Here is a 24,710-nt window from a genome sequence, read left to right on the forward strand (position 1 = left end):
AGATGAAAGCCATGTCAGAGCTCATCATCCCACTGTTAGTGGGTGCCTGGGGTGTCCTCTTTGGCCAGACACCTGCACTGCAGATATTGGTGTCTGCTGATGGAGACATTCTGAAACTAATTACAAGAGGAATGAATGGGTCTTTTAAATTGTCTACCCAAAACCTACCAAGTAAAGTTGCACATTTCATCACACTTTTGTGCCTTTCCTCTTGTAAAGCAATTTCCCCCTCTTAGTGAAGCTGTCACAGACTCCAAGGTGTGTCAATAGCTGTTTTTCAGGCTGACATTCATGCTCTAACCATCAATTACTTTCTCAGATGTCTGCACTGAAGAATTTGCCTCTTTCAAATATTTTGGAATCCATCCACTTTGGCTTTTCTCTAGATTTTTCATGGCATTGGAAAGTGCATTTGCACCTTTATCCTGCTCAGTTACTTCCACCAGTGCTTGTGGGATTGTTCACTTGCCCTAAGAAATTATTATGGAATGGATCCTCTGAATTTGGTGCAAATCTATGTAAGAGTTTGATCACAGTTTCAAAATCTCTCTTTTAGGGGTTGTTTGTTTGGTTTTTTTTTTTCAGGAGCACAGTTGATCACAGTTTCAAAATCTCTTTAGGGGTGGTGGGATTTGTTGTTGTTGGGTTTTGTTTGTTTGTTTGTTTGTTTTTCTTTTTTTTGTGTGGTTTTTTTTTTTTTTTCAGGAGCACAAAGTTTCATTTGAACTGTGTTCAATTAAGTTATGCATAATAGACTTTTGCTGGTTGTTCACTGGGCAGCTCCAGCAGGAGGGACCTGCACTTGGCCCCATTTCCTGCAGAAGGTCGGGAAAAAACTCTTCCACTTTCTCTCCTCCAAGCCACCACACCAGAAATATACATGCAGGCAGCACAGCATTGACAGGAATTGTTCCTGGGACTGGTTCATCCACCCAAGGCCAGCCCTGACCACTGAGTGTGTGCAGAGCTGTACAATGCCACGTGTCACCTTAGGTGAGTATGAAGTTCTGATATACATGTTGCACTTACAATGGTCCCTTAGTCTTAATCTGTATTTAAATGTCTTCTATCTTACTGGTTTTGATACTGGTGTTTCAGGATGTTGGGATTTAGGGGTGTTTTAGTGCCTTTAATAGAAAAAAGAGTAATGTGCAGATCACTGATAAAGCGAGCTGCATTTAAGTAGGGAAAACTGTGATGTCTATCTAATCTCAAGTGCTTATATGACTATTAACACTCAAGGCCATCTCTAATTGCTATTTTAAGTACACCAGGAGCTGTAGACAGTGGGGACAGAGCAAGGCCTGACTTAAAAGTTTTCTGGAAAAATCCGTTTGCCCAGGATTTTTCTCCTGGGAAGCTGAGAGGACTCAGAGAAAAGGAAAACAATTCTTATCTCATTTGCTTCTCCTGTGTTGTGCTCACATGTGGAATGTGTTTGGAGATTGTTCACCCACAGGTCATTGTTCCATTGGATTCTGCTGTGAGTTGTTTTCACTCTTTGGCCAGTCAGGGCCAAGCTGTGTTGGGACTCTGGAGAGAGTCAGGAGTTTTCATTATTATCTTTTTAGCATTCATTAAGTATCCTTTCTGTACTCTTTAGTAGGCTTAATTTAGTATTTGTTTCATATATTATAGTTTCATAAAATAATAAATTAGGCTTCTAGAACATGGAGTCAGATTCATCATTCCTGCCTTGGTCTGGGGGCAATGCAAATACAACACTTAGGCTGGCTGCTCTGTATCCCATGGTGTCATGTCCATGAACCAGCCTTGGCTCCTTCCCAAGGGCTTTGGCACAGTGAGCAGAGATGTGGGATGTCCCTAGGGCTGCTGGTGACACAAGGACACGGTGTGGGCTGTGCTTTATGCAGCCTGTTGGGGTCTTCTCAAGTCAGCAGGAGCACCAGAACCCCAGGAGTGCCGGTCCCCATTCAATGCACCTCACACTTCAGCCATGACCTGCATTGGGCCTCTGGAGATGGTCTGAGAGGGTTTCATTGGCAGCTGTGGTGCCATAATCCATCAGGGCTCGGTTGTGTTTGCAAGGCTTTACACAAGATGTCTCTTCTGCAGCTTTATTGGCTTTTACTGCATCCACACACCCCATTTGTTATTTTTCCTCAAGAGGAAACTCGCATGAATCATCTGCTGAGCATTTTAGAAAGGCTTGGCCGTGGGACACTGCAGCTTGCAGAGCAGGGCCGTGCTGCAGGGGTAGATCCCATCAGAGTGGTGTCAGCATTTCACACAGCTGCAGCCCTCAGAGGAGCAATGCAGTGCTCTGGCATTCCCACGGACTTCCAGGCAGAATCCCAAATGCCAGACACTGAAATCCACCCTTTGTGCTATTGGCATCTGCAGTGCAAGCTCCCATCCCACTGAACTGCAAGCCTAAATTTCAGAGGGGCTGGTTAAATTGAGCAGGCATTGAGATGTGTGTGTGAAAAATGCCAATCACTTGTTTTTAAAATTTCAAAAGTTTAAGAGTAATAAGATGCTTATAAAAATAGTAATCCAATTAGAGTAATAATAATTTGGACAATTTGAATTAGGACAATATGAGACAATAGAGACAAAGAATTATGGACAGTCCGGGTACCTTTTCTGGGCAGCACGAGCCCGAAAAAGGACCCACATTAACAAAGGATTAACCCTTAAAAGCAACAGCCTGTTGCATATTCACACACATACACATATACATGATGCATAAATTCCGTTCAAACACAGGTGGTCATTGTCAACTTCTTCCTCTGAATCCTGACAGCGCCTTCGAGGTGGGAAGAAGTTCATTTCTCCTGATAATTGGAGCAATAAATTCTCTTTCTCTGAAAGATTCAGGTGTCCTGTGGCTGCTATCCCGCTGTGAGTCCTTCCTTTAAAGAAAATATCCTACATAGCATAGTTTCTATTTTAACATTTTTTATAACCTAAAACTATATTTAACACACTACTTAAGAGAATTAATACAGCATCACTTTCTAACACAACACATATAACATTCATTTTAATATTTGTGAAAAGCAATCATAAAATACATGCATTTTCCACAAGTGGATGGGGAGTGGCAGGCAGAAGTTCTCTGGGGTGTTGCAAATTGCCCACAGTGGTTCCTCGAGCGTGGGATGCTGTTGTGTGCTGGATCCAGGGCGAGCAGCTCCAGCTGGGCAGCAGGTGTGCACAGCACTGACCTGGTTTGGGAGCAACCTCTGCTAACCCCCCCTGCACGCCAAGACAAAGATTGGCCATATGCTCCCATGGACGCTTCTGTGCCAAGAGCTTGGCTTCCACGTGCTTTTAGAGAGAGGCTGCAGTCCTGTAGGAAAACATCTTGAGATATCCCAGGAAAAGAGGAAAACACTCTTCACTATGGACAGATAATGTAATACAAAGCTGTTTAAATACCAGGGGTCACTGAGTTCTGCTTGATTCCTTGCTGTGCCAGGGAAAAGCATTTGGATGCAAAGGGAGGATGATGAAGCCACAGCTGAAGGTCCCTGTGCTGCTGAATAAACCAAGAGACAAGACATCCTGTTGCCTTGCAGGCCTGCTTGAAGAACCATTCTGGAGTTCCAGGGCACTGAGATGTGACTCCTGAGAGGCTGTTGAAAAACTCTGTGGTACAGGTGGGAAGGTGAGTTTGCAGAGCCCATAGTGATGCTTTGGGGCTCTGTTTATAGAAACCAGTTTTGGATCTTTAGGACCAAATTTGAAGAGCATTGGTCCTTAGACTCCTAAACCCTGGTGCAGAAAGATTCTTGGTATCTTCTTTTTCCTCTCTAACAATTCCACTTTAATTTTCATGGGTATTGGTGAAAATTGAATGCATTACCACAAGTTAACTCCCAAAACACTGTGGATTGAGAGTCAAATCATATCTGAAAAGAAAAACATTCCTACCTGACTTACATTCCTTTGGAAGTGTTGCTATCATCTGAACAGTGAAATGTCTTACAGGCACTTGAAAATTGCACTTGGAAGAGGACCTAATATTGTATTACTCCCAATTTCTGCATAGCTGAAAGAGACACCAGCTGATCCCTAACTGCAGCTGGAAATAAAAACTACATGATTAAAAAGGAGCTAGACACTTTTCTGCCCACTCTTTGGAAGCAGGGCCATCTCTTCAGTGCTGCCATTCATTCTTTCTTATCACATTGCCATCAATAAAACTCCCAGTCAACTCCTTATCTTCCTCTTATAGAGAGAGCACTATTCTCTGCCTCACCTTTCCTGTGTGAGGAATCTGCAAACAGCCTGAAAACATTTTTGTAGGCTTCCTGCCTATTCATGGGGCTACTTACACCACTCTGAGCAATTTGATCATTCTCTCTGTGATTTTGTGCTTGTGGAGCTGGGGCTGAGCAGACACAGAGGTTTTGCTGTGCTCACATCAGCCCTTGGCACAGGGCTTGCTGCAGTCCTTTCCCCACAGGAACCTCAGCAGGGTCCGGGGCACAGGGCCCTGAAGCCGTGGCCGACTGCTGGCATCAGTGTGTGCATGCTTCTTGCATACCCAGCCTGCTTGAAAACGGCTCTGGATTGCTCAAAATTCTCAAGTGGTAATTTGTATTTAGCAATCCTCGTCATCCTGAAAGAGAAAAACCCCTGCGAGGCTCTGCAGTGGCAGAAATCTCCCCCTTTGCTCTGACAGAGGGAGGATGAATTGGAGGGAGCAGCTGAGCTTGATTTGCCTCTCAGGTGGCCCCTCAGGCCTCCTCTGGTGGGGCTGCAGCAGAGAGGGGAGCTGGGGCTGTGAAGAGGGGTGAGGAGCTCTCCTGCACTCCTGCCTGATGGCTGCCCTGTGGGGGAGCCACAACAAAGGGGAGACTTCAGCAAAAGGCATTTCTGGATTGTGTTCCCCTGTTGGTGGAACTGGGTGCGTCATTCTGGTGGTGACAAACTGCAGGTTCTGGCCTTGCCTTGTGCCAAAGGCAGGCAGAGCACAGGGAAGGAGCTCTGAGTGAACCACTTGGTGAGTTATACTGTAATACCTCAAAACTAACCCACAAAGTGACCTTGCTTTGAGCTCCACAAAGGTAGCAGGACCCAGCACCATCTCCTGGCCCATATTTGCTGGGCCTGAGGTTTCATTCATGGACTCTGGACACATCAGTGCACCACAGCCCCTCCACAAACAGATAATTCAAGCTTGTTTTAGCCAAAGTGCAGTGCTGGATGTGTGAAACTGAGCTAAAAGCCAGCAGTGGGTATCACAGGGGCCTTCTTGACATGCAGCGTGTGATTTTAAAATTTTAGGTTTGTGTCCCTCTTGGCCCCTGGCATTATACTTTGTGGTGCCATGGAGGCCTGGAATAAAATTGCTGAAAGTCCACATATATCTGTAGTTTTTGTAACTGATTCTCCTCTGTGGACTCAAGTACCTGATCTGAAGGTGTCTATAAATGCATCTGAACAGCTTCAGGCCAGGTAAAATGAGCCTCATTTTGCTCCTGTATGGAATCATCTTGTGCTCCCAGCTTAAGTGCTTCCTGCTGAGCTGGCCACACTCTCTGAGGAGAACCAAGCAGAACTGGAAAAGGTCCAGGGACTGGAAATGGCTGTGGAAGAACAAGGGCCTTCTCCAAGGCCCTCTCAGGGGTTATGGCTTGGTCAGCCAAGAGATAATTTTGACTCATTGCTGTTTTACACGAGGCAAGAAGCAGTAGCATCAAAATGCCTGGGCTGCAGTGGTTTTAACCCAAAATATGGGTCAGCTGAGGCCACATGAGCATCCTGGCTCAGGCTGTTGGAAAAACAAAGGTGGATTCAGAAAGGTCTTTGGCAAAGGGTGAGGAGATCAGCACATGGTGACAATCAGAAAAAGAGGGGTCCAGATGCCACATCCTGCTCCAGCTGCTGCTCTTCTCCTGCCTTGGCCAGGAATTGCATTCTGTCCTCCTCGTGCAAGTCACAAGGTGCTGGGTTCTGAATGGACCTTTGCTCTGAATAATGCTCTCCAGGCCTTGGAGTTACCTGGCAGCAAGTCCCAATGATGTGAGTGAAAACTGAAGTGCCAGCACTTGTCAGGGATGTGACATTTGTTTGGATTGTCCTGCTTAGTGCAATTTTTCTTCTGTATATTGAATTATGCACCCTGGTATTGTTCCTGCAGTAAAACAGTCACACCCTGCTAGCATTTTTGTGGGCTATGGATCTTCTGTTTCCTTTCTTCTTGCTCATTAAGGTCATGAGACTAAGCAGTGACAGCTGGGGATTAAAAAAGCAAATTATGATATTTTTGTGTGTGTGTGTGTGTGTGTGTGTGTGTGTGTGTGTGCAGGAAGAGAACTTCAGCAAAGTTTCAGTTTCAGAAAGTGCTGACCTTTAAAGCCTTTTTAAGATTGGGTTGGTCCAGATAGCTCAGAACAGAAGGGTCCAAAATCACTTGAAAATTGGTGCTAAAGCCACCAGAAATAAATCAACCCTTGCATAAAATCTGCAGGTAATTATTACCTCTGTAAGTATGTGATTCACAAGTTTGTTTTAATCATTGTGCAAATGAAAGGTAAGGCCTCACTCACAGTGATAGATTTGATGGCATTTATCCTCTAAGACAAAACCGATGCATTAAAGTTTCCTGGTATTTGGCAATCAGCAAAAGCCTGATTTTGCCTCTGTGATGAAAAAACTCAGGGCATGAACAGAGCGTTTCTTGGTGTGGGTGACGATGCTGGTGCACAGTTTGTGTTTGCAAATATTCTTCTAAGTGGAGAGAAGCAAAGAACAGAAACTTGTCATAAGCTTCACAACTTTCTTGTTGAAGATCACAAAATGATAGAGTGGTTTGAGCTGGAAGGGACCTTGGAGCCATCCCATTCCAAGCCCCTGCCATGGGCAGGGACACTCCACTGGCCCAGGCTGCTCAGAGCCCATCCAGCCTGGCCTGGGACACCTCCAGGGATGGGAAGGTCAGAAGGAACCTCTGCCGAACGCACGGGTGGGCTGCTGGTGCCCTGTCTGCAGGGCTGTGAGGGCTGCCTGGGGGTATTGACAGCAGTGAGCTTTGCAAACCTAAGTTGGACACCTAAAATGAGAGCTTCGAGTCCTTCCAGGTGCTTGGTGTGCACATCTCTCCATTGCAGGAGAGGTTTCCCTGCCCTGTACATCCATGTGGCTCTGGCAGAGCAGCCTGGAGCCTCCTGGAGAGCAGCAGCATGGGCTGGATGCTCACCCACAGCTGAAACCCCAGAGTGGGTGGGAGCACGGACAGCACCTCCCAGGGCAGTTCCAGCAGCTCTGGCAGAATGCCCTGCCCACACTGGACAGTCCTGCAGCCACATTTCTCTTCACAGAGAAAAGCAAGGCACAGTTCTTCCCAAGAGTATTTCTGAGATTCTCTGAACCTCAGGGAAAGAAAAAACAAATCTTACCTCATTTGCTGTGCCTGTGCTAGTGCCAAAGTAGAATGCAACATGGAGATTGTTCACCCAAAGTGATGGAGTTTTGTTTCCTTGGCTTATCAGGGCCAAGGGTGTGTCTGAGTGTGTCAGGACTGTCAGCTGACAGTCACAAGATTCTGTGCAGTGCAGTTGAGTGCTTGGCAGATTCAGTTAAGATGTAATGTAATATAGTGTAATAAAGTATAGAATAATATAGTATAATAAAGTAATTAATTAGCCTTCTGATAAGATGGAATCCTTTTCATCATTCCTCCTGGACGTTGGGGGCAAAAATATCCACAATGCAGTCTCATTTCCAGCCCTGGGCTGGTGCAGCTCCATCCTGCTGCAATCCCAGCAGCTCCATCCCGTGACAGTGTTCACAGGGGTTTTCAGGTGAGGGAAGAGACGAGGCTCTGACTCCATGTTTCAGAAGGATTGATTTATTATTTTATGATATATATTACATTAAAACTATACTAAAATAATAGAAGAAAAGGTTTCATCAGAAGGCTAGCTAAGCTAAGAATAGAAAGGAATGAATAACAAAGGTTTGTGGCTTGGACAGAGTCTGAGCCAGCTGACTGTGATTGGCCATTAATTCCAAACATCCACGAGACCGATCACAGACCCACCTGCTGCACTGCACAGCAGCAGATAACCATTGTTTACATCTTGTCCCTGAGGCCTCACAGCTTCTCAGGAGGAAAAAAATCCCAAGGAAAGGATTTTCATGAAAAGATGTCTGCGACACCGTCCAGCTGCAATCCCAGCAGCTCCATCCAGCTGCAATCCCAGCATTTCCATCCAGCTCCAATCCCAGCAGCTCCATCCAGCTCCAATCCCAGCAGCTCCATCCTGCTGCAATCCCAGCATTTCCATCCTTCTCCAATCCCAGCATTTCCATCCTTCTCCAATCCCAGCAGCTCCATCCAGCTGCAATCCCAGCATTTCCATCCTGCTGCAATCCCAGCAGCTCCATCCAGCTCCAATCCCAGCATTTCCATCCTGCTGCAATCCCAGCAGCTCCATCCTGCTGCAATCCCAGCATTTCCATCCAGCTGCAATCCCAGCATTTCCATCCTGCTGCAATCCCAGCAGCACTCAGAGCTCTCTGGCTGATTCTCCCTGTGCTGTTTGTTTGAGCAGGGAGCTCCTTGGTTGCTCCACCAAAGCCTTGCTGACATAGCCTGCAGCTATGAACAAATGTTGTGTGGCTGCAAGCAGAGCGTTGGAGAGACAGGAAGCGTGTGCAATATTGATAAAGAGCAGAACAGGGGCTTGTTTAAACTGTGCACAGACAACTTTTCCATAATTAAGGGAGCAGCAGGCACGATCCCTTGCCTACAAATGAAATGAGGAATGAGAGCAGGAGACACAGAGCACATGCAGCCTGGCACACACCTGTGAGCAGAAGTGATGGTGAAAAGCACCTGAGATGATTTCCAAGGATGGGCTGCACATGCCTGTCATTCCTTGTTTTCCAGCTGGTAGCATGGGTGTATGGAAAACTCGTGCTGTGTTCTCAGCAATTTGAATGTGCCATAAGTCCTGTCTGGGAATGGAGCCCCTCAAATGAGCCCCAGTTCTCTTTTGAGAGCCCCTCTTCATGCTGGAGTGATTCAGCCTGCAAATGGGTGCAGAAAGGGGTCAAACAGACCTGTTTGCTCAGTCCTATTCACAGGGGCTAATGGGATTGTTTCCTTCCTATCTGCAGCTTTATCCTGTTTTTCTTGGGAATGTGTGCCACCCTTGTGCCTTAATACTTTAAAAAAATGGGAGCTTCTGCTAGGCAGCAAAAATGGGATTGGGACAACTGCTGGGAGAGGAAGTTTGGATGTTGTTGGAGTGGTGTGTGAGCTTTACCTCCAATACCTGTGGGTGCCTGATGCACATAGGTTACAATTGCAGCATGCGGGCACTGGCACAGGTTGTCCTGAGGAGTTGTGGATGCCCCATCCCTGGAAATGTCCAAGGCCAGGGTGGATGGAGCTTTGTGCAGCCTGGTCCAGTGGAAATTGTTCCTGCCTGTGGCAGAGGGGTTGGAACTAGATGATATTTAATGTCCCTTCCAACTCAAACCATTCTGAATTTATGATCCTATCATTAGAAATGTGCCCACCAACGAGTCATCCTCTTCCAGGTGCCACTCACTCTGCATTCCCTTCTTCCTAAGGTTTGGGCACCTTTCCCAGGCAGAAACTCCAAGAAGAATCTCCAGACCCTCCTAACCGCACTCACACTGTTGTGAGTCATGATCCCCGGGTCCTGGCCATGCCGATGAACAGTTGTCACATCCTCATGTCCCAGTGAAGCCTTTGGGGGTTTTGCTTCCACGTTCTCCTTGGTTTTTTCTCCTAACCAAAGCCCAATCTATTTTCAAGCCACCAGACTCACAGAGGGTTCAAGGCTGCTGATGTGCTCACAGGACAGGGGCCAGCCTGGGCAGCCTGAGCTCTGCACAGCCCTCACCCAGCACTGTCTGAAACAGGCATCCAGGGCTGTGCCAATGGTCAATTTAGCAGCTGGCACATTTAAATGCTTCCAAGTGGGATCAATCTTTTTTTAATCATTTATGCTTAGTTATTGTTTCCAGACAGATCTCTTAAGCTTGAGCTGAAAAGCCTAACACCACCCAGCAAGAGAGAGCTTCACTGAGGAGACTTCTGCCATGCTTGGGGCTCTTGGGAAGGTCAGGGGTTGAATTCCCTGAAATATTTTGTTTGGGAGATATCTGATCTGACTTCTGCTTACAGCTGGGCCATCCTCAAAAGAGGCTGAGGTTCCTCAATCCTTGCCCAGTGAAATTTTGGTTATTTCCAAAGATTTCAGAGCCCTAGGTACAGCTGTATGCTGTACAGGGTTATCCCATCCCAGGTGCAGAACTGGGTATTTGCTGTGCTGAGCTCCTCAAGGTTCCCATCAGCCTTTTCCTCCAGGCCCTTCTGAATAAATGTGCTTTATCACAAGTGTTGTACTTGCTCGTGGTGCAGATATGCCCAGCGCATCTGCAGGCCTCCCCATGTCACTACAAGACACGAAATAACACGATGTGGAGCTGCTGCTGTTTTCAAGGTAAAAAGGGGAAGTTTATTTTCTGACTCCAACATTTATAGATTTCCAAAAGTGTCAGTGGATTGGAGGGTGACAGTGCCACCTCTCCAACGACACTGGACAAACCAGCAGCCCACCGAATTTCTCCTATTCTATAAAAAAATGCAAAACAACAAGTTATTTACAGAAAGTGTGTGAGAAAGTTTGTTATAAGAATGTAAACATCAGAAGGCTTAGAGAATCTTTAAAAATCAGGCCTCCCCACACACCCCCCCACTTTGCAGGGATGCAAAGATGGAGCAGGATCCCTGCTCTCACCCCAGGGGTGGTGCAAGGTGGCATTTTATTCAATGATGACTTTGGGCATCAGTGCTCGGCTGCAACACACGCTGCTGTATCAGCGTCTGTCTACTGAGAAATGAAAAATTATGGATGGCAACCCTCCCTTCTCTATTCAGAGCATGAAGGAAGATGATGCTGGTAATTGGGTGTTTGCTGTCTAAAGGAGGAAGTTTGTAATCCATTGCTGCTGCTGACATGATGCCTCTGCAAACCCCCAAGCCACGATTCATCTCAGCCATTTAATATCTGTGCAGAGAGACAGAATGGCATATTCAGGGTGAGCCATTATGACCTGTCTGTTTGGGAATACAGAGTGTTTTATAATCTTCTGTGGACATTTTTTACTTTAAATGAAGGAAATTAATGGCTGATATCTGCAGAGGAGTAATGCCTGATGGGAAGCACTGTTTGAAGGACAGTGCTACATGAAAGCTGGAATTGTATTTCTCTTTCAGCATGATATCTGTTTTCTTTTAATCACAGGTATGAAGGTTTCAGTTTCAGCCTTAACTGTTAATTTCCTGTCTATCGTCTATTCAAACAAGATCCTGCTGTGTCATTTCTGACAAATACATTCAGAGACAGGGCTGGAACCTGGGCCTGCCCTTCTCCAATTCCTGCAGTCTGGGCCACCCTTTCCATGCAGTGCAAGGACCAGAGCAGCCTGCTGAGTACTGGAAAATGGGGCTGAAGCACTGAGGAAAGGGCAACAGAGAATGAAAATGGGCAGCAGAGAACAGAAATGGCTGATAGAGCCATGCAAAAATTCAGGTGTGAGAAAGATCACAGAATCACAGAATGGTTTGGGGTGGAAGGAGCATTAAAGCTGATCTCACTGCCATGGGCAGGGACGCCTTCAGCTAGCCCAGGCTGCTCAGAGCCCCGTCCAGCCTGGAGCTGAGCACTTCCAGGGATGGGGGATCCAGGATTTCTCTCTGCCCAGACGCATTTGCCAAGTGGCCTGGGGAGAGGACAACAGTGAGGGGCAGCTTGGATGGTGCCAGCACTGCAGAGCCCTGGGCACTGCCACTGCAATAAGAGTTTTGGCACAGCTCCCACACAGGCTGCATTCAAAGAGGAATTGAGTGAGATTGTTTAAAAAGGGTATTTATAGTAGCCAGAAGGTGCCCAAGGCTAGCCCAGCATTCTGCTCTTCTGCCAGACAAAAATATTTAGGACAAGTTTGGAAATTGAAAAATAAAACAAAAATTAAGGGTGATGCCTGTTTTTTATTTCTCATTGAATGAGAATGATCTGCTGCCTTGTGGTTCACAGATATTTTAGAAAACTTTAGCTTAAAGCAGGACTGGTTTTGGCCTGACACACCTACATGTACTCTTACAAATCACAGGGAACTACAAGGAACATAAAGTTTTTTTAAGATGAGCTAAATATATGTACAAGGACTGAGGCAATTTTTTTTTTCTTTTTAAGCTTACAATTCTGGAAAAAAAACCCCAGTGATCTTGTAGGAATCCAAATCTGTGATGCTGAAGCTCTTGAATTATTCATATGATCTTATTCATTGCACTGTGATTATTTCTGATGCTTCAAACTCCTGGATAGCTTTTGATGCCTGTATTATTTCTATGTAAATCCCAGCCATTAGTTGGTTTTATCAATAACTTTCAGATTAAATCATGCCTCCTCTGCAAATTAATGCAAGACTTAGACAAATGCAAGAGAAGATTCAAACTATGAAATCACAGACTGTTAGACGTGGGTTTGGAACAAAAACATGGATACGTTATTTCTAGCTTTAGAAGGTGGTAACTGAAAATATTAGCACATGCAGGGGCATTTGGCAGGTTGGTACCCATGGAAGAGTTGGGAGGCTTCTGGGATGCAGAGACAGGCTGAGTCTGCTCAGACTCAGTCCTTCGTGGACTGGAGACCAGGAGATGTTACACTGGCTATTGATTCATTGGCACCCTGGATAATTAAACCACAACATTTGTTTTCAAACAGACTTAAAGACCAGATTTAAACTCATAAAAGCAGGAAGCCCAGGCTAGGGCTGCAACAGCCTCTCTAATTGCCAGTGACATGCCTTTGGGCTGTGTTTGGCAGAAATGCCATGTGCCACTGATTAGAGCTGCCCAGTGCAGGGCAGCCTGGGAATGCTGTGGCCCCTGAGTGCTCAGTTCTCATGCCCTTCTGCACGACACTCTGCCTCAGATATCATTTCATTTCATATTGCAGTGTTAGTTTCTCTCAGATTACTATTTTTTTTTAATTGCCCTTTATTTTTTTCAGCAAAGGAGGGGAAAAGATACGATCAGCTCTAATGGATGGGATTTTTTCTTGGTGGAGCACAGTCAGTGCAGGGACCGATTCAAGCCTGCAGGCACCCAGAGTTGTACCTGCAAGCCTGGTCAATCAATTTGTTCCCCTAAAGCAGTGATGAAACTGTTTTAATAACAAAAAATAACTGGTTTACTAATAGAAGTTTACATCTCTCTGGCCCAGTAAACTGTGAGAAATGCAGTTATGGAAAGCAAAGAAAATCTCATTTCCCCTGGTATTGACTCTTAAAGTGTCTCAAAAATAAGTAGCTGATAATTTAAAAGGAAAGCTGGTGCAGCAGAGGCCACTCTGGGTTGACAGGAGGGGCAGTTTGACCTCTGAAAATAGAGGACAATATAAAGATCCAGGCAGAATCTGGTCTCTAACACAGAGGATGTGTTTAGATCCATTCTGCAGAGACAGGTTACACCTAGCAGAGCCAGAGGAATCCTTAAAACATCCTTAAAACCTCCTTCTCCCTCATCTCCCTCCATCTACTTCTCTTTTAATGAGATATTTAATTTTTCAGCACGCTCACTCCCCAGCTGGACCAAGAGCTGCAGTGGGGAGCAAAGAGATGAACAAGTTTGTGAAATTTGGGTGCAGTGGGGATCCCTCAGAGGCAGCTCTCCCAGGCTCCCTGCAGGATCCCCCTGCATTGCACGGGACTGCACTGAGGGCAAGAACAATTAAAAAAGGGGGTGGCATAGGGAAAGTTGCTTCCAAGTAATTGCTTATGCTGTTTTTCACAGATTTTACAGTGTCCCACATGAAATACCCCACCGTTTGTGGAAGACAGGGCTGAAGTTATCCCAGCTTAGTTTAGGGTTTATACCTGAGTCCCAGGTGAGTAATTTGTCCAGAGGTGACAGAGTACAGGGAGTCACCACCTCTTCTAGCTGGGCTTTGTTCAAGAGAGACCATTTGGTGTCTGGGCTCTGGGCAGAGTTGCTGGATTCAGTGCGGAAGGAGGGACAGGGGCTTAGCCCAGTTCCTCCCTGCTCATTCTCCCATGGTCCGAGCAGGCAGCTCTCCCTGACACATCTCAGGCTGTCCTTTAACACCTGGTCCTTCTTGCCATCCCCTCCTCAGGAAACATCCCAGTCTGATGCTGCTGGACTGTGGGATCTCAGCACCTCAGGATGGAGGTGCAGAGAGGCCGAGACCACCCTTGGGGGGCTCGGGAATCCTGGAATGTTGCCAGAAGTGTCTGGTGGCTGGACTTTGATCCTACACAGGAGACCACACCTGTATGAGGACTGGGAGGAATTCACTGGGTGAATGGTGAAGGGATAAGTTAGTTAAAGTGTAAAACACAGGGTTTAGGATTTCTGTACAGGGGGGTCTAAAGAAGATGGAGGAATTGGGGCGTGTCCTGTTCTTCTTCTTCTTCTTCTTGGCCTCCATCTTCTGTGGTGGTGGTGGCACTTTGGGATTGGTTATTACTAAAAGTGCACCGGTTAATAAGGGTAGAAGGTATTGGGGAGAAATGATAAATATTGTACACGTAACTTCGGGTGTAAAGATAAGTGACCGTCCCGGGGGCTCGCAGTGTGCCCATGGCTGACTTGCTGTGCAGACCTCTGTCGGGCTGAAAGAAAATCTTTTAGATAAACAATTAATAAACACCAAGACCGAGACAAGATCAGAAGTCTCTCCTCGTCCTTTGAAGCGCCGGGCTCTTCGAGGCCATCCCTGGGCCTTTCCAGGTCACCTAAACAGCACAGAAAACCTTACACTGGACCACACAGCAGACAGGGAATGCAGAATATCACCTTACATTCTCCTGCTGTGCACTGGCTGGGCTCATCTCATCCCATGCACTTTTTTTTCCTGCTTGCTGCTGCTTGGAAATGGCTTCCTGCCTTTCTTTGGTCCAGCAGGGAAAATTCTTGGCTGCAGAGATGAATCTCACAATTGAGGGTCTGCAGGCCAGCAACCCTGGCCAGCTCCAAGGAACAGGATCTTTCTGATGTGGGGATTTTCCACCCAGGGTATCCTGCTGCCTCTTCAAATGCTGAGAGAATTGCCTTGTGAGAGTGGCTCTCTGCTGATAATGCCCCCAAAAGCCAGAGGAACAAAATGCATGCAGGGCTGAGCACAGGGGCTGCTCCCAAGCCCTGCCTAGGCTGGGGACAGAGGGCAGCCCCTGGATGCCTTCCCAGAAATGACTGGACATGGGTGTTTTGGGGCTTGTCTGTCCACCCAAAAGGGCAGCTATTGCCTCTACTTCCACAGGCCAGAGACTAAAATGTCTAACTGCAAAAAAAAAGCCAATTAAGAAAAAAAAAAAAAAAAAGAGAGAGAGAGAGAGAAGAGAGAGGTATTTTCTCCTAATATGTTTTATGTGTTTTATGTTTTTTGGTACATTTAAAAGGCTGATGCTGTTTTGCTCTTCATAACTCACTTATAGTTTTACAGGCATCTGAAACACCCCACCAGTGTGTCCCTCTCTTTCTCAAATGTCAGGAGCCTTGTGTTCTAAGGTCTGCAGCAGGTGTCCATCTCCTGCAGTGCTGAGGGCACCCCCACACCTGTCCCCAGGTGTGTGCAGAGTGTTGTTGAGCACTCTCCATGCCCTGTCAGCTCTTCTGGCAGGCCCCACCTCCCTGAGCATCAGCTGCAGGCTGTGCCCATCCCCAGCAGCCCAAGGGTCTCTGAGCAGCACCAGGAGGGGACACGGCCACATTTAAACAGTCAGGGTCAATCCCAGCTGCAGAGGGGAATATACAGAACAGCCACAGGGTTGTTGGGATGTGTCTCTCTAGGAATGAAAGCTCAGTGAGAAGATGCAAAGCTCCTTGTGAAGGTGACCAACCTCTTTCACCTTCCATCCACGGCAGCTGGAAGGGAAGGCTGGTATGGAGTAAGTAGTGTACAGGGGTTGGTGTCAGTGCTGATTTCCAGGATTCTAGGTCTTGCTGGGTTATTTTAGGTATTGGGAGGATGCTGTTCCAAACTCACAGTTGTTCAAATGTCTACTTCCAGGCAATGATTAAATTCTTTTGAGTGAATGGATGATTTGGATTAATTGCCAGTTGCTGAATTTATTCCATTTGGGGTTAATTGCCCCATCAGGGGACACTGTGTCTTGAAACAAGTGCTTAAAATCCAATGTGCTAATGGTGAATAGCACCTTAAAAGAGACCTGGATAAGCTCCTTTTCTGTGCTGGGGTACAGAGGAGAAGCTCAAGATTAAAACTTAAGCTTTGTCCTCAGAAGAAATTGAAAGCTGTTGATGCAAATACACAGAGAGATTGTGCTGAAATATGGTGCCACTGCTCAAAGAGTGTGTCATGATTTCACTTCCTGTTTTGGTTTTGGTTTTAGTTGAATTATTGAGATTATTAGGGTTTTTTGGGAGGGTCATCAGGAGCACAGAACTTCAGGACTGAGAGAGTATGGCTCGCTGAGTCAAGGATCAGAACATTTCTCATTATTTTGGATGGAGACTGTCACAAATCCTCTGAAACGCTCACACTACATTAGCACATGATCCTAGATTCTCCTTTCCATAAAGCTTTCCCTCCTAACTCCTGTTTTGTCCTGTTTGGCAGCTGAAGAGCTACACCATATTCCTCTGCATATCCAACTTTACTGTCATTAAGTGATGACTGTAATACCTGCTGGATGATTTCTTGGATTTTTTCTTTAATTGCCTAGAGACTTCTGTGTCAGAAGAGGAAGGTGGGAGAGATCATGATAAAAGCAGTGGGTTTGAAGAAGACAGATACCAATGAACCCGAATGGGATACATAAGAACTCCTAAGAGGTGAGACTAACAGAGGGTAAAGTTGTCAGGTTTTCAGAGTAAGCTGAGGGCTGAATTCAGACTGCCCAAATGCAAGAATGCAGGAAATTGAGTAGGTGCTGAGCTGGGTACATGATGAAGGGTTTTTTTGTTGCTTCAACACCAGACAGAAACACACAGGAAAAAAAAGAAGAGGTCAAATTTCTGAGAATAAATCTGAAAAAACAGTACAAGCATTCAGGGATGAAACCAGAAAGGCCAAGGCACAAAATGGGACCTCAAAGATAACCAGAAATAATTCTGTAAGATCCAGTAATAGAATGAGGAAGATCAAAGGGAGGATTGGTCTGCTACTCAATGGAGAATGAAAGCTGTCTGCAGATAATTAAAATAAACTTGAAGAATACTGGAGAAGGGGAGAAATTATTTTTTCCCCAAAGTAGCTTGGGAATTAGAGTCCAGTCAGATTAACAGTTCTAGAAGAAAATAAAATCAACCATAACAAATTTTCTGTAACTTTTGAAAAAACAGTTGGAAGACAAGTAGCAGTCAAAACGGGTTGGTCAAAAATAAGTTGTATTAAACTATTTTAATTTCTCTTACTTTGCAAAAACCCTTGTGGGTTGGTTTGGGGAAGCACAAGGTTTGCATAGCTTGATTTGGAAAAAATTTCAGGTTTGCTTGCTAAGTTCATGGCAGGCATAAAACTAGGAAGGACTGGAAGCACATTGGAGGAAGAGGTTATATTTGTGTGATACATGAGACAAATTTCTGAAGAAACGGGGCTAAATTCAGTGCAGGACAAATGAAAATTATTCTTAACTGGGTATATTTTGCTAAGAAAATAGGCTGGGAAAGAACTGGCTAAAAACAGTTCTCTAGAAAATGATCTTTTGGTAAACAGATCAAAAATCAGCTGTGAGTAGGCAAAGGCTTGGTGTTGTGAGCACGACAAACATCCCACCATCAGGGTCAGACAGGAGGGCTCTCTGCTCCGCTCAGCAGGGGAAACCAATGGCCAGCTCTCATTAATGAATTTTTAAGGGAATTGTGGATGTACAGGGCAGAGTTTAATGTCCTCTTCTGATAAAGGGTGTGAGGGGTTTGCCTATTTTATTTCTTTAATCTCTGATCTGTGAGTAAAAGTTGGAAGGCCTGGAGTTATGTAGTGCCCCAGAAAGAGCCATTTCAAAGAGGACAGGAACATTTTCTGCGTTCATAATAGTCAGGACAAACAGTAGTGTTTGTAAAATAACACAAGGGACACTCAAATTGAGTGTTGGGAAAAGCTCTGGAAGGACAAGGGCAGTGAGGCTGTGGAATAGGTTTCTTGCAGAGATTGTGAAGTTCCTGTGATTGTAGGGTCATTAAGTACAGATTGGGAAACCCTTGGCCAGGAATGACATATGCTGATATGCCTTCAAGTAAAGGCATCTTTTATTCCTCCCAGGGCCATTGTTTGATAACTCTGTCCAAATCTAGGGATGGAAGTGATTTACCGAGAGAAATTCTCCTGGCTGTGTCATTATTTCCATCCTGAGAGGGTTCTGCTTTGCATAATTCGGTTCATTTATTGCTGTTCTCCTATGTGTAATGAAACACCTGAGGTGGGCAGGGAGAGGGCAGCTGTCAGACACTGCTGGGGGAGGGCTTGGCTCCAAGTGATCAAAGATGCCATCCTTTGGATGGTAGACATCCTGTTAAGGCAACACGATGCTGCTCGTCACTCTTGCTTGCTGCTCCCCTCTCTAAATATGTTGTCTTTATCTGAGAGAGCCTGGGGAACTGTAAATCTTTGAAGAAATTCTCCATATGCTGGTGATTTTCAGGGAACTCTGCCATACATAATTTCTGATAGCAATGTTTGAACAGAGAATTAATTTACTTTGGGTCCCTGGTTAATCTGTCTTGCAGTAAGAAGAGTATTGGCACCAGGCTGGAAGTTAAGCAAGGTGCTAGTTTCCCTTTTTCTCCCTCTCTCTCTGAGCTTCACATTCTCAGCAGTGTTGGAGTCAGGAAGCAATGCAGGATAGCATGTTCAATTATCACAAAAAATCAGTTCTGTGTAGCTGAAGTAATCTTTTTATTGCAGGAGCTTTTAATGAGAGCATGTTTTATATAACTCCTGTTAACATGGCAACATATGAGCATGCATCCATCCACGAGGAGAGGCTTTAATAGCACACCAGTAAATAACCCCACACATTTCTCTGGGAAACAGCAGACTTAGGGCAGATGAAAGGATCAGACAAGGGTCCTGCAGATTGATAAACAGCCTCATAAAGAGGGGAGGGATGACATAATCAAAATCATGACACTTGAAATTATTAAGGTTCATGGAAGTTCACTTCAAAACATATAATGAAATTCTAACAGATCACAACCCTGGCCACCGACCATCACCCAGTGAATCCTTTCTCCATAACTTCTGCTTCAGTTCTGACCAATATCTCTCTTCACTGGAAGAAGCAGAGTTCACCATCACTGGGAAGATTCTCCCAGCTGTTGGAAGACCTGTTTATAGTGAAGATAATTATTTTTATTTGCCTTGTCTCCAGTTTCTAAGCAGTGAATCTTTCTTTCTCCCTTTTGTTTCTCTCTCTTTTAAAGCAAACAGCTTGGTTAAATTCTCTGCTCACCTTTTTCTTAGGTGATTTGGAATACTGCAGGAATAAATATTTTCTGGGCTTCTCTTATGAGAAGCTCTGCAGTCTCTGAAGTGGGAATATAGTGTCACCTCTCAATCTGTCACATTTGATTTAGCTTCAGGCTCTCAGGGTAGCAGATGAAATACAACCACATGTAGATGAACCATAGGTATTATCCACATCTGGAGTTTAAACACATGAAGCAAAATGTATTCAAAGGTGGGGGATATCAGTTTTTGCCATAATTTGGCAAGCAATTTGGCCAATTATATTCAGCAAGAACTACAGCACGTTTAAACACAATCCAGCCCATAGATTGCTTTCAAAGGCAATACAGATTTTGTAAGTACTCCAAAATAGATCAGAGTGACCTCTTAGCTATGTTAGAAAATATTTAGATATAATTTTAAAGGAGCTGCTGAATTTGGCTATTCCATGAATGTGTAAATCCATGTGATCTGTCTTTGCCCATCTGGAGACTGCAATGTTAATGAGTTAACTGCTGAACACAGTCTCTGTAGAGTCACTTGGGTAATTTGAAGCAGCGTCGTTTCACACCAAGGATAAATACAGCTTTGTAAAAAATGGGTTCTTGTCCCAGCAATAATTGCATGTGTGCTTCATAAGATGGTCTTGAATCACCCCATCAGACCCATTCCCAGAGCAGTGAGTGATGCAGGCATCCATAAAGGGGCAGTGCATCCACCAGTAGATTCACTAATTTTGGGGGGGAGTTGGCACATGGAATCAATTTGCTTTAGCAGTCAGAGACTCTTTTTATGGCAGAGAAAGCAGTTAGCAGAAAAGGAAAATGTACACGATTTATATTGCACTTCCACGTTTAGGGACCAGCAAAGCACATTTCCCAGCACAGCTAAGGTAATCTGTGGTTATTTTCATACCATTGTCAATGACAACCCTTCACAAGAAATAATTTTTTCCTATTGAAATGAACTGTTTCATACTGTGGCTCTCATTTCTTCATGCTTGTAGCAGGTCTGTTTTTATAATCCTCAAGATTTATCCAGATCCACCAAGGATTAAGCTGACCAAACCCAGACATCTCCACTCCTGGTGCTGTTTGTGTACATCTCACTATCAAATGAAATACGGGTACTTTAGAGGTTAAGGTATCTGATTTGTGTGTGGATGACCAAGGAAAATATTAATATTTGAGTTTTAAAGCAATGTATTGAGAAATTAATAATTTTAAGGTAGTACTATTAAGAAAATATCTGAATTGAGAAAGACCTAACTAATTAATCATTAGTTGGCATTTAAATCTCATCAGGTTAATTGAGTTACCCCACTTAAGCTGTAAAGAATAACACCTGTGCTTCAAAATGCTTGTATGGAGGAATCCTGTATTTAGGGGGTTTGATAGAGTAGGATGTGGCAACTCAGACAAAAGTAAACTCTTCCCAGAAAATAGGGAGAAACTGGAAGACCTTCCTTGGTAGAAGGGCTCTCTGCTTCATAATAAAGTCAAATATATTCTGGGGATGAGGTCTGGCATTAGAACTTCCAAGGTAAGATCAGATAAATTCCCCCTTCCCAGTCTAATCAGTGTTGTTCCAGCTGGGTGAACCTCTGTCCTGATACAATCCTGGGCAACTGGGGAGTAAGAAGGTTTTTCCTCCATATTGTTTCTTCATCCCTTCTTTAAATTATGATCAGTTACAAAAATCAAAGAAGGAAATGCTCACCTGCAAGAAATGGGGTTAGAAGTATCTGTTTTTCAAGGTAAACATTGCAAAATACCACGAGAAGTCAAGGAAGACAAAACACAAATGGGGACTAATGCTCCTCCAGGTTGGAATCTCTCCAGAAAACTTGAAATCAAAGCTCGTTGTTAGTCAGGGCATGTTATGGCAAAATGCAACTAATAAGTGAAGGAGACAACCAATGCATTTCATGTGACAGCACCAGCAGGGCCTTTGCATCGTCTTAAGAAAGTTCAGTTGAATTTGGATTGAGCATTTAAATGCCAGGCAAACCTGTGTGAAACATTTCCGTGAACTGACAGAATAACCCTTTTGTCTCCAGCTAAAACCACCCAGCTTTACTGAGCCAAAAGTGAATTGAGCAGAACCATTTTCCATCAAAAGTAACCATGACGCAAATGGTTTTATCTGCTTGTAACCAAGGCAAGAAAACATTAACCAGCTGGTCCCCATTCAGAGGCATCTGTAACCATCTGGAGGGAGCCCCCAAGTGCAGTGCAGAGGCTCGGTGTGGGATTGAGCTTGGCTCAGTCTGTGCCTGCCAGAATCAACACTCAGCGACTGGAACGTGTTCGGAGCCTCCTTGTAACCATTCTCCAAATGGCCTTTACCAGGCATTGGCCTCGTTTCCCTGAGCCACGTGGGAGTTGTGTGGTTCTGGCTGGCAGAGCTGGCCTTGGGTGGTCCTGGGATGTTGGTGGTCGTGGGTTTCAGTCCTGGGAAGAACTGGTCTGGAGCTCCATTTGGCTGGGGTTGGGTGGTACTGACATTACGGGGTCAGAAACGAGAGAATTGCCTGGGTGTATTTGCACTTGTCCACTTCCACACTCATATTTTCATTTCTGATATTTCAGGATAGGTCTGTGGTTGAGCCAAGTGGATCCTGTTACCTCTGAGTTAATTAGGATGCTGAGGGGATGTTGCTTTGGCTTTACTGCTTGGTAAAGGTTTTCTTGTTTCTTTTTGGATACGGAGTTTGTTCACCAAATTAGTTAAAATGGCATTCAGACATTAGCAGACACGGTGAAGCTGACCTAAATGTGTCAAATGATTCAGTTCCAGTACTGTGTGACCTCTGCCTGTTGTCCCATGTGAGAGCAAGAAGCCTTGGAGATACTGTGGTAGCCATCAAGCACTCAAAGGGATTTTAATGCATCTTCCCATCACAGAGAAGCCAAAACAATATTGACTTCTGCAGTGCTCCAAATCACCTCAGAAAAAGGTCAGCATAGAATTTAACCAAGCTGTTTGCTTTAAAAAGTAAGAAAAAAAAAATGAACAAAAGGGAGAAAGATTTATTCAATACAGATCAGAAAATATAGATCATAATAGGAGTATTAAAACACAAATGTTGGAGTCTTCATTGCTTGGAAATCCAGCATCTTACCATTTATCCTATGGGTCTTTTACCTCTAATTAAACTGTGAATAGAAAAAAGGTGACAAAAGGAACAACTTGGTTCATAGAATCATATAATGGCTTGGGTTGGAAGGGACCCTAAAGATCATTTCATTCCAACCCTCTGCCATGGGCTGGGACAAGTTTCACTAGAGAAACTTTCACACAGAGCCCCTTCCAGCCTGGCCTTGAGCACTTCAGGGGTGAGGTATCCACAATTTCTCTGTTTATCTTCTGCTAACTCCATTCTGATTTAAATGAAGAATGTTGAAAAGATTATGCACTAAACAGCCATGGAAAATGGTAGAATACAGTTTTTTTTCAATAACAAAACCCTGCGGTCGGGTCAGTCTTCTCTAAAAGAGCTGAATGAATCATAAATTGTGGGCTTTTAATCATTAAATATCCTGTGTACCTCCTTTCTCATTCAATTATTCAAGACCTCTGTGTGAAGGACTGCATAGAAGCTTGTTATATTAATGTTCTTTTCATCATGCCATGGAGTTTAAACAGCAAAATGATTGACTCTAAACTGTTTGTTTCCTGTTGGATTTTTGAGTCATAAACTTGAATTTTCTCTGCTTTTGCATGAGTCTGAAATAATATAGCCCAATTTATCTGTTGCTTAGAAGGGCTTTTGTAAACCTGGACACACTTGGTAAACACTGGACCTCGTACAAAAAATTGCAAAAATCATGCTGCAACCTGTAATCATAGAAGAATTCATATTAGAGTAGGATTAATAATGCATGTAATTATAATATACAATTTTCTTTAGGCTTTTCTAATTATAAAAAAATTACAGATAACATCAACAGTGTGATTCTGAAATGCCTCTCATTTATTATGTAGCTCTCTTAATCAGTGCTCTGCCACTGGAAATCAAGTCAGAATGTTATTATGGTCTCTCCTTCTGGATTTAATTACAGCAGTAACTCATGGCTCAAAGTCTGAGCAAACACACCGTGCAGTTTATAGCTTTGAAGAACAGCCATTAATCCTGCCATCTACCACCCTGTGCCGGCCAATGAAGGCTTTTAAAAAACTTTATGCCTGAAGATAAACACGCACTTGCACAAGGTGGGGGAGTCGAGAGCCCAGCCCCTGTCAGCTCTGCACACACAGAACTGAGCATCCTCTCCCGGGAGATGATCTAAGGGCGCACACATTTGTGAACTTTTTGCTACCAGACTCAAGTTGCACCTTTAGCGTTTTTAGGAATGATTTCAGGATGTCAGCTCCTGTCTGATGGAGCCTGGAACCAGGACAGGGCTTTCAATGGGGTGTGTCAAGCACAGCACCATGAGATGGTGGAGGGAGGAGATTTTGTGCCCTGCTCTGCTCTGGGATGGACTTGGGTTCTGGGGGGTGTCCTGAGCCCGCAACATAAGAAAGGCATTAAACTATTAGAGAACATCCAAAGGAGGGCACGGGGAGGGTGCAGGGCCCTGAGGGGAAGCCGTGTGAGGAGAGGCTGAGGGCACTGGGGCTGTTCAGCCTGGAGGGACAGAGAGGAGACCTCAGTGCAGCCACAAATTCCTCCTGAGGGGAACGGGAGGGACAGACGCTGATCCCTGCTCTGTGGTGACAGTGCCAGCACTGAGGGAACGGCCTGAAGCCGTGCCAGGGGAGGTTTGTGTGCGATATCAGGAAAAGGTTCTGCCCCAGAGGGTGGCTGGGCCCTGCCCAGGCTCCCCAGGGCCGTGGGCACAGCACCAGCCTGGCAGAGCTCAGGGGGTGTTTGGACAATGCTCTGGGCACAGGGGGTGACTCTGGGGATGGGGCTGGGCAGGGCCAGAGCTGCACTGGATGTCCTTGGGGGTCCCTTCCAAGTCAGGGTAGTCTGTGATTCCATTCTATGGTTTTGCTGTATAAATGGCCTTGCTGAAGATGAGCATCTGAGACCTTTGTATTGCTCTGGAATCAGTTCCCATGAGCAAGCATCCATGCTAATGTTCTAACTCATTTTTTAAAAAGAAAATAATATCATCCAAAGACAAAACAGTTAAAATACCACAGATTAATATCTGCCAGTGCATGTCTTCCAAAAAACAATATAATCCCTGATTAAAGATTCACTGTCCTCTCAAGCCACCATCTTCAGCACCAGCTTTCTATATGCTC

Source organism: Ammospiza nelsoni, chromosome 4 (assembly GCF_027579445.1).
Source record: "Ammospiza nelsoni isolate bAmmNel1 chromosome 4, bAmmNel1.pri, whole genome shotgun sequence".
Taxonomy (NCBI): domain Eukaryota; kingdom Metazoa; phylum Chordata; class Aves; order Passeriformes; family Passerellidae; genus Ammospiza; species Ammospiza nelsoni.